Source organism: Callospermophilus lateralis, unplaced genomic scaffold (genome assembly GCF_048772815.1).
Source record: "Callospermophilus lateralis isolate mCalLat2 unplaced genomic scaffold, mCalLat2.hap1 Scaffold_305, whole genome shotgun sequence".
Classification (NCBI taxonomy): Eukaryota; Metazoa; Chordata; class Mammalia; order Rodentia; family Sciuridae; genus Callospermophilus; species Callospermophilus lateralis.
In genome coordinates this window covers 722,275-732,577 of record NW_027513681.1, presented here as the reverse complement: position 1 = coordinate 732,577, position 10,303 = coordinate 722,275, and the positions used below count along the sequence as shown (strand labels likewise).

Here is a 10,303-nt window from a genome sequence, read left to right as displayed (position 1 = left end):
CTGATTGGCTCCTCTGCGGTGATGCTCAATGGGCTGGTTCCCTGCCCTTTCAGAGCACAAAACTGCTCATTGGGGGACTTTTTTTTTTTTTTTACAGGTTTCATATTTTTAATCAGTTCTGTGAAGAATATCCTAAACACTACAAGAGACACAACAGAATATTTTTTCTTCCAGCATTAAAAAAAAATGACATTCACAAACATTTTAAAGAGGCTTGTCTGTATAATCAGGGTGGTGATCTTGAATTTTAAGAAAAATTTATCATGTTCTTGACACAGATTGTTTATAGATACATTTAGAAATTGCTTTCTAGTCATGATAAACATTGTGTACAAGTTTTTAAAATGCCCCAACTTTAGCTTTAAAAAAAATTAGTCTGGCTAAACTTTTCCTTTTGCCAGAAGCAATGATCCTGAGAGCCCAAACTAAAAACTTGGTAAAAAGAAAAATACCTGGGGGCCTAACAAATGTGCTATAATTTGTCTTTAAATGAGAAAAAAATTTTTACATGGAGCTTTTTAAAAGGTCTTTTAACAAGCTACCTTGGGAGCTCAATTGAAAAATAGAAGTTGATGTACTAAAACAGATGTTTCAGCGCAGCTCCAAAAATCTTTATAAATACAGCGATTTGGAAGGACGATCCTGGATCAGAAGTGTTATTCCTTGTGTATCTACTTAACGTGTGCATGCCTCAACTCAGTTGTCATAATTGTCTCGATAATTTCCTCCTGAGTAGCGGTCATAGCCACCCTGGCTGCCACTATAGTCTCGGGACCGTCCATATCCATATCCATATCCTCCAGGTCGACTGTCATACCAGCCACTCCCATAGCCCTGGTCCCCACCACCTCTAGAGTAGCTGTGACCACGCCCATGGGCCCCAAAGGCACCCCCTCTGGTGCCCCGGGCAGACTTGCCTGCATGGTCCACCCGGATCTGACGACCATCCAGGGACTCTCCATTCATGGCTTTCATGGCATCTGAGGCATGTTCTGGATTGGTGAAGGTGATGAAGCCAAAACCCCGGGATCGCTGAGTCTCCCGGTCCTTGACAACAACCACCTCAGAAATAGGCCCAAAGCTGCTGAAGTGGTCTTCCAGCGCCTGCTCATCAGTATTGAAGTTGAGTCCTCCCACGAACAGCTTCCCTTCTTCAGAAGACATGGCAGTGAATTTGAGTCCTGGAAATTGAAAAGTAAAAGCGCTGGAGAGACAGGAAGCTCTGAGGAGCAGGAAGAATAGGGAGAGGGGGACTTTTTTTGACTTTGCCCACATGACCCAGCCAATCGGCCTCAAGAGCAGGAGGATTCTGGGAGACAGAGAGAGGCTCATGTGGGAGGGAGAGGTTTTGGGAAGCCAGAGGTGGCAGTTGGGGCTCTGAAGGTTTTTCCTGAGAGGCTGTTTTGTTTGGTGTGTGTGGTGCTAAAAATAAAGTTCGTTTCTTTTGGCAAGTGGCTCCTGATTGTGCCCAGCAAGACTGCGGCATTACCCTAATATTTCTACAATAACTGACCCAGTTTAACATCAATGCAAGTAGATTCCTGTGGGAGAGGACATGATGTGTATTTTGACGTTCATTTTTATGTAACAGTGGTACATTACTATTTCTTCAGTTTATGCACATCATAGGATATATATTTGATCCACAAGTTCACAAATATATAGGCATTTGTTTCACTTTCAATCACTTTCTGCTTCAAAACACATGTATTCCTCCAGGTTTCTTGACTGGTCTTTTCATGAGACTTCTTTCCAAACACATTATTTCCGATTTCCATAATCACTTTTGAAGCAAAACTCACACATTCTTCATGAAAAACCATAATGCTGATATAACCATTAGATATATTACTGGTTGGAATGAAGGATTGTATATCAATGTAAGATTTTCTGTATATTTTCAGATATCAATTCAATCCATTATTTAAAGTTAGAACCAGTTATAATATTTATTTACAGTATGGTCTATTCATGCATTATTTCTATAATTATAGACACAGTGTACACCATTTTTACCTCCAAAAATAATTTATACGTCTTCAAAATATTGCTCCCAGAAATGGTGGAAGAAATACTCATGTCACCTGATCTACATATACATTTTACCACAGTAGTATTCTGCACACAGAAAGAAGAGGTCAAACTTATGTTTGTACCAAAGCCTAAATGAAAAGTGAGCATGGATTACGGAAAACATCCATGTCCATGTTGCCTAATGCTCTCAAATTTCATCCTATTGGTGACTACATGTTTGTTTCTTCCTAAGATTATATATTCAAACTCAAGCCTGTTGAAAATGTATAATTCTATCACTCACTTTATACTTTGCCTGATATCCTAATGTCAATTGATATCTGCATTCCTACTTTTTTTCCCAGTTCATCCTTTTGACAGACTCTCCACATGTGCTGACAATTACATTCACTCTATCCGAAACCCTACAGCTAAAGATCTTTTTATCCAAATCCTATACTCACTCTTCTTTCAAAACCTACCAACTATCTTACTAATCCTACAAATTATCCCTTTTTGACTGGATGTTCTCTTCAACATTCAATAAACCAAGGTACAAGTAATTATGCCATTGTATATCGATTTATCTGAGACATCTGTGCAGAATATAATTCAAAGCTAAGAATCCCAGCTAAGGGTCCAATGCAATTCTGTGCTTCAAATATTACCTAGATGTCTGTTTTCATACTTATAATTCACTTATATTCTTATAAATATCGCACGTTCCCAATACCATAATTCATCCCGCAGAATGATTCCTAACCCAAATGGAACATGTTATTAACCCTGACCATACACTGTTCTCTCAATCTAACTTTACTGAAGAGCAGGGACAGAGTTGGTCTTTCAATACAGAAATTAGGGGATCTTCCACTTGCTGAGAACCTCCAAAGTCATTAAAGAAATGATCCCAGGATTAAATGTAGGCAGCTATGAATGATGTCAGAGAGCAAAAGTCATCTTCCATGACAAACAACCTGGTTAGCATGAAGGGATGTGTCTGAATCAACATTTCTTTTCTTAATGTATAGAAGATGGACCAAACCAGGCCTATCTGGAGAGCTTTTTTTGGGTGCCTATGGTTGATATACCATGCAAAATTCTGAAAGTTTCACTGGAAGTAGGGGCAGCCTCCAACTCATTGGACTCTTGGAAGCAACTGTTAGGACAAATTGGTTGCCAAGGCAGTAACCTGATTCAGTTCCTGAAGGAAGTGACCTACGTCACTTCCTTGGTGAAGGAATTCTCTGAACTTGGGATCCATGAAGACAGGCACCCAGAGCCAGTCCCAGTCCCAGTCCCAGTGGGCTCACTTGTTCGGTTTTACCAAGGACAGGGTCAGTCTTTCTTGGTACCTACCTATGTGAGGATGGCCAAAGGCCAGGAGAGCTCTGAAGAGAGACCTTTTCTGAGAAAGCAGGTAGTGGCTCACCGCTGGCTCCTGACAACTTCACAGAGTTGGCCAAGGAGACCAGATCTGAGTCAGGACAGGACATTTCGGGAGAACATTGTATGGCCCACCAGTCAGAGGACACTCTGGATAGTCACAGACCTACTTGGGGGAAGGAGGTGCCTTTGTGGGAGTGGTTGTGGTTTTGTGGTTTTGGAACATGTTCTGAGAATAGGTAGAAAATGCGGTTTGTTTGGTTTGGATTGCACTGTTTCTAGTAAGTCGTTTGACATGTGAGTGTTTCTATGTCTGTGTATCCCACTGTGTCTGTGGTTGTAGACATTAGAAAAGAGAATGAATTAATGGATGTGTCCTGTCTAGTAGAAAGCTTCCTGGCATTCATCCTGCCCAATTGATGAATGGACCGCGGCTTGCCTTCTGGATGGGCAAAACCTACTATCTTCCTAAGATCCTGTTTTCTTCCTGAATTCTGGGCACTCTCCAGAATAGGCTCATGGTTTTGTTTCCAAGATATATACAACCTCCAAGCTCTGTGACATGAACATGTACTTGATAGCTGAAGTGAATGGGGAGCATCTAAGAAAACTCAGATATCAGTGTGACCAGAAAGTCTCAGTGGAGAAACCCTGCTTTGGGTCTTTTGCTTACCTGTTTTTCTGTTGCCCTAAATGTCAGGAAGGTCTTTGCCTCTGGCCACCCCTTTGTGAAGCCTGAAGAAAACAGTTTTCAAATGAAAATGAATGGGCATCACCTGTTGCTCTTTGCTTAATTGCTTTGTAAAAGGATGTGTCTGAATCAGCCTCTTGGTTCTGTGTGAGGTTGTGGCTTAGATTCTCAGCACCTGATGCATCTAAAGATAGATTCCATGTGTGCATTCAAAACAGAAATGGCAAATGAGTCTCTTGCCTTCCTCTATTAGATTCCTGACCTTCATCAAGTAAGAATCAGGATCCTTTTATTCAAATGAGTTCTTTGAACCCCTGCAGAAGTGCTTGGGTTTTCTGATGACTCCAAATCACATAAAGAATCTATACCTGACAATCAGTAGGCCTCAAATTGGAAAAGCAGAACAGTATTAACTACATCCCTATTTGATCAGTTCTGGTTCACAGGAAGGGTGTGTAGGCCACCCTGACTTTCGGCAAATTAGGGGCAAGGGAGCTTATTTTGGACAGTGTCTTGGTCTGCGCCCCTCATGGAAACCTCCAGCGAGAGGTTATGATGAGTGTCTATATGGAAAAACATGAGGGCCATGTGGGAGTGTTTTGGTTTCAATTGTGGTCATTTGTGTGGCAGTTGGAAAAGATGACTGTGTCCACCTGGGTTTCAACTCTTGTGGGATTCCCCTTGGAGACTGAGTTCTGGAACTGACCTTAGAGAAGTATTGCCATGAATTTGTGTTGGGATTTTCGGAGGCCACACATGAGAGTCACCCTTGGAAACTGAGATCTAGGCCCAGGGTGGCTTTTCACAGAGCACTGGGAATCTCAGCGAGGATATCACCTGATTATATTCTGAAAGACTTGGAAGCAATAGTTGAGAGTCAAAACACACATGGACCTCACATTGTAGACCTCAATGTGGCTGGCTTTATGTGACATTGGGCCAGTCTTTCGGAAGACTTGCCTGTGAGAATTCTCTAGAGCTTCCATTGAAATGAGCTTCCTCAACATTTAATGGTTCCTGAATGAATTGAAACCCACAGTACCTCCAACTTCATCCTTGAAAAATGGCTAGAAAATACCATGAAATTTTTGAAATTTCCATGACCAGCTGGCACTGGAAAACCATTTGATGTCCTGGTGCTTATCATGAGTATACAAGACAGTGTCTGGTTTGACTGAGTTTCATGATAATGGTGTAGAAAAGAGATGCCAGTAAGTTGGAGCCTGCTGAGTAGTGGGCCAAGAGCAGTAGAGTGTAGGTGTGTGAGAAAACATCTGTGGTGCGGCCACGTGGATCTGCCATTGGCTTAGAAATGGTTTGTGACTGACATGTGCAGCTAGCAGACCTTTGGATGTAAAGGCATCTTGTTGAATGGAGAGGTTTCAGGGCAATGTTCAGAATCATATTGCTATGGTCAAGGGGGCAACTATGTGTGATAGAAGCCTGCTTGGTACATTCTCCTGCCGATCCTGACCACAACACGTGACAGAACTCCCTGCAGCACTGTATCGCAGTTAAACTCCTTTATTTCATAAAGTAAATACCAAACTTTCAGTGCAGCATCAAATAACATGACGAAATGTGAAGGATGATCAAATGGCTTCACAGTCCACACGGGGAGACACTTAGCCCCCAGTAGCCCCAGTTTGCCTACAAAGAGAGAATTCAGCACTGCTGCCTCGTGTTTATAGGAAAATAAAAAACCATGTTCTTCAGGTCACATAGATGCAGACTCAGCTTTGATGGTCTCACTACAAAGGAAGCTAAAGCTCCTGACAACAACATATATTTCAAGTGCCCAACCTCAGAGGCATTTTCTCAAGAAGTCTTAAGGCCGACACAGCTCCATGTTTGTGGTATTTACCCTGTCCCTTACTTTTGGAAACTCCTCTACCACCTTCAAGGTTGTGAACTCCTGAACATTTTCCATTCCAGATATTTATTATGAACTCAAACAACAACAAGTGCTGGTGAGGATGTGGAGAAAAGGGTAAACTTCTACATTGCTGGTGGGACTGCAAATTGGTGCAGCCAAATTGGAAAGCAGTATGGAGATTTCTTGTAGAACTGGGAATGGAACCACCATTTGACCCAGGTATTCTCCTTCTCAGTCTATTCCCTAAAGACCTAAAAAAAATGCTACAGGGACACTGCTACATTGATGTTCATAGCAGCACAATTTACAATAGCAAGACTGTGGAATCAACCTAGATGCACTTCCATAGATGAATGCATAAAAAATGTGGCATTTATACACAATGGAATATTACTCTGCATTAAAAAATGACAAAATGATATAATTTGCAGAGAAATGGATGGCATTAGAGCAGATTATGCTAAGTGAAGCTAGCCAATCCGTAAAACCAAATGCCAAATTTCTTTATTGATATAAAGAGAGTAACTAAGAACAGAGTAGGGACGAATAGAATGAGAAGAAAATTAACATTAAACAGGGATGAGAGGAGGAAGGGAAAGGGAGAGAGATGGGAAATTGCATGGAAATAAAAGGAGACCCTCAGGGTTATATAAATTACATACAAGAGGAGGTGAGGGAAAGGAAAAAATTATACAAGGGGGAGAAATGAATTACAGTAAAGAGGTAGAGAGAGAAGAGTGGAGGGGAGGTAAGGGGAGGGGGATAGTAGAGGTTAGGAAAGGCAGCAGAATACGACAGACACTAGTATGGCAATATGTAAATCAATGGATGTGTAACTGATGTGATTCTGCAATCTGTTTACGGGGTAAAAATGGGAGTTCATTACCTACTTGAATCACAGTGTGGAATATGATATATCAAGAACTATGTAATGTTTTGAACAAGCATAAATAAAAATTAAAAAAAAAGAAAACTAACTTTGGGGAATGGTGCAAAGAAATCCTAATATTTCTACAGTAACTGACACAGTTTAACATCAATGCGAGTAGATTCCTGTGGGACATGATGTGTATTTTGATGTTCATTTTTATTCAACACTGGTACATTACTATTTCTTCAGTTTATTCACATCATATTATAATATTTCATCCACAAGTAAGCAAATTTATCGTCATTTTTTTCAATTTCAATCACTTCCTTCTTCAGAACTCATGAATTCCTCGGTGTTCCTTGACTGGCCTTTTCATGAGACTTCTTTCCAAACACATTATTTTCGATTTCCATAATCACTTTTGAAGCAAAACTCACACAAACTTCATGATAAACCGTAACCTAATATTAACATTAGGTGTATAACTGGTTGTCATGAATGATTGCATATCAATATAAGATTTCTTATATATTTTCAGATATCAATTCAATCCATTACTTAAAGTGGAACAAGTTATATTATTTATTGAAATTAAGGTCTATTCATGCATTATCTGTATATTCATAGAAACAGGGTACACCTCTTTTTACCCCCAATGCTAATTTATACGTCTTCAAAATACTGCTCCTAGAAATGGTGGAAGAAATAATCATGTCATCTGATCTACACACACATTTTATCACAGTAATATTCTGGAAACAAAATGCAAAGGTCCCACTTAGGATTGTACCAAAGTCTAAATGGAAAGTGAACATGGATTACTAACAACATCCATGTCCATGTTGCCTAATGCTCTCAAATGTCAATCCTATTGGTGACCTACATATTTGTTTCTTCCTAAGATTAGATATTCAATCTCAACCCTGTTGAAAATGTCTTATCCTATCACTCACTTTATACTTTGCCTGATTTCCTAATGTCTCTATTGATATCTGCTTTTCTACAAATTTTCCCCATTTCATCATTGTGTCTGATTTCTTCATATGTGCTGACATTTATATTCACTCACTGCCCGAAAAAAAATTGCTAAAGAACTTTTGTTACATATCCTATACTAACTCTACTTGCTAAACATAAGGACTATCTTCTTAATCCTACCGACAATCCCTTTTGACTGGATGTTCTCTTCAGCATTCAATCATCCAAGGTTCAAGTTCCTCTGCCATTGTATATCGATTTATTTGAGACATATGTGCACAATTCAAAGCTAAATATCCCAATCAACTGCCCAAAGCCCTTCTGGGATTCAAATATTACTTTAATTTCTGTTTTCATACATATATTTAACCACGATATTCTTATAAATATCACAGGTTCCCAATACCATTATTCATCCAGCAGAATGATTCCTAACCCAAATCGAACATGAAATTAACCCTAACCATATACTGTTCCCTCAATCTAACTTTACAGAAGAGCAGAGACAGATTGTTCTTACAATACAGGAATGTAGGGGATGCTCCACCTGTTAAGAACCTCAAAGGTCCATGCAGAAATGATCCCTGGAGAAGATGTAGGCAGCAATGAAGGACCTGAGATACAAAAAGTCATTTTCCATGGCAAACAACCTGGTCAGGATGAAGGGTTTTGTCTGAATCAGCCTCTATCTTCTTACTGTAGAGAAGATGGACCAAACCAGGCTTGTGTGGAGAGCTGTTCTCGGGTGCCTAAGGTTGATATACCATTCTAAGTTGTGAAAGTGCCAAAGGAATTAGGGGCAGCCTCCATCTCATGGGACCCTTGGAAGCAACTGTTAGGACAAAGTGGTTGCCAAGGCAGTGACCTCATTCAGTTCTTAAAGGAAGTGACCTACCTCACTTCCTTGTTGATGGAACTTTCTGAACTTGGGACCAAGGAAACCAAGCACCAGAGCCAGTCCCAGTCCCAGTCCAAGTGGTCTCATTTGTTTGGAATCACCAAGGACAGAGTCAGTCTTCTTGGTACTGACTGATGTGAGGATGGCCAAATGCCAGGAAAGATCTGAACACGGGCCTTTCCTGACTAAGTATGTAGTGGCTCACCCCTGGCTCCTGATGCTTCACAGAGTTGGACAAGGAGACCAGATCTGAGACAGGACAGACCATTAACGGGGAACATAGTATGGCAAACCTGTCAGAGGGCACTCCGGATAATCACAGCCCTACTTTGGGGAAGGAGGTGTCTTTTTGAGTGTAGGTGTGTGGTTTTGTCTCTGTTCTGAGAATAGGTAGAAAAGGAGGTTTCTTTGGTTTGGAGTGAACTGTTTCTAGTAAGTCGTTTTACATGGTGAGTGTTTCTATTTCTGTGTATCCCACTGTGTCCGTGGTTGTATACATTATAAAAGAGAATGCATCAATGCATGTGTCCTCTTTAGTAGAAAGCTTCCCAGTATTCATCCTGCCCATTTAATGAATGGAGCGTGGTTTCCATATCGATAGGCAACACCTACTACCTTTTTAAGTCCCTGTTTTCTTTCTGAATTCTGACAACCCTTCAGAATAGGCTCTTGGGTTTGTGTCCAAGATATGTACCACCTCCAATCTCTGTCACATGGCCATGTACTGGATATCTGAAGGGAATGGCCAACATCTCAGAAAACTCAGATATCAGTGTGACCAGAAAAGTCTCAGTGGAGAAACCCTGCTTTGGCTCTTTTGCTAACCTATTGTTCTGTTGCCCTGAATCTCAGGATGTCTTTGCCTCTGGCCACCCCTTTGGGAAGCCTGAGGAAAACATTTTTTCAAAAGAAAATGAAGGGCATCACCTGTAGCTCTTTGCTTAATTGCTTTGAAAAAAGATGTGTCTGAATCAGCCTCTTGGCCCTGTGTGAGGCAGTGGCTTAAATTCTTAGCACCTGATGGATTAAAAGAAAGATCCCATATGTCCATCCAAAACCAAAATGGCAAATATTCACTCATTGTGAATGAATTCTTTTACCTTCCTCTGTTAGGATCCTGAATTCCATCAAGGGAGAATAGGAATCCTTTGGGCCAAATGAGTTCTTCAAATCTCTGAAGAGGGGCTTGGTATTTCTCATGACTCAAATTCACATAAAGAATCTAAACCACAGAGTCAGAAGGCTTCAAATTGAAAAAGCCGAGCAGTATTAATGGCAGGCCTATTTGATCACTCCTGGTTTACAGGAAGTGTGTCCAGGCCACCTTGATGTTAGACAAATGAGGGGAACAGGACCTTAATTTGGACACTGACTTGGGCTGTGGACCTCATTGAAAACTCCAGCCAGACGTTATAAGGAGTGTCTATATGGAAGAAGATGAGGACCATGTGGGAGTGTTTTGGTTTTAATTGTGGTCATTTGTGTGGCGGTTGGAAGAGATGACTGTTCCACTGGGCTTGAACTCTGGTGTGATTCCCCTTAGAGACTGAGTTCTTTAACTGACCTCAGAGAAGTATTGCCATGAATTGT

General features: G+C 40.8%; 1 pseudogene; it reads right to left on the bottom strand.

Annotated features, from left to right (window-relative positions):
• Window positions 1-220: 220 nt before the first annotated feature.
• On the bottom strand, window positions 221-1,241 carry LOC143640462 (RNA-binding protein 3 pseudogene; annotated as a pseudogene).
• Window positions 1,242-10,303: the final 9,062 nt, after the last annotated feature.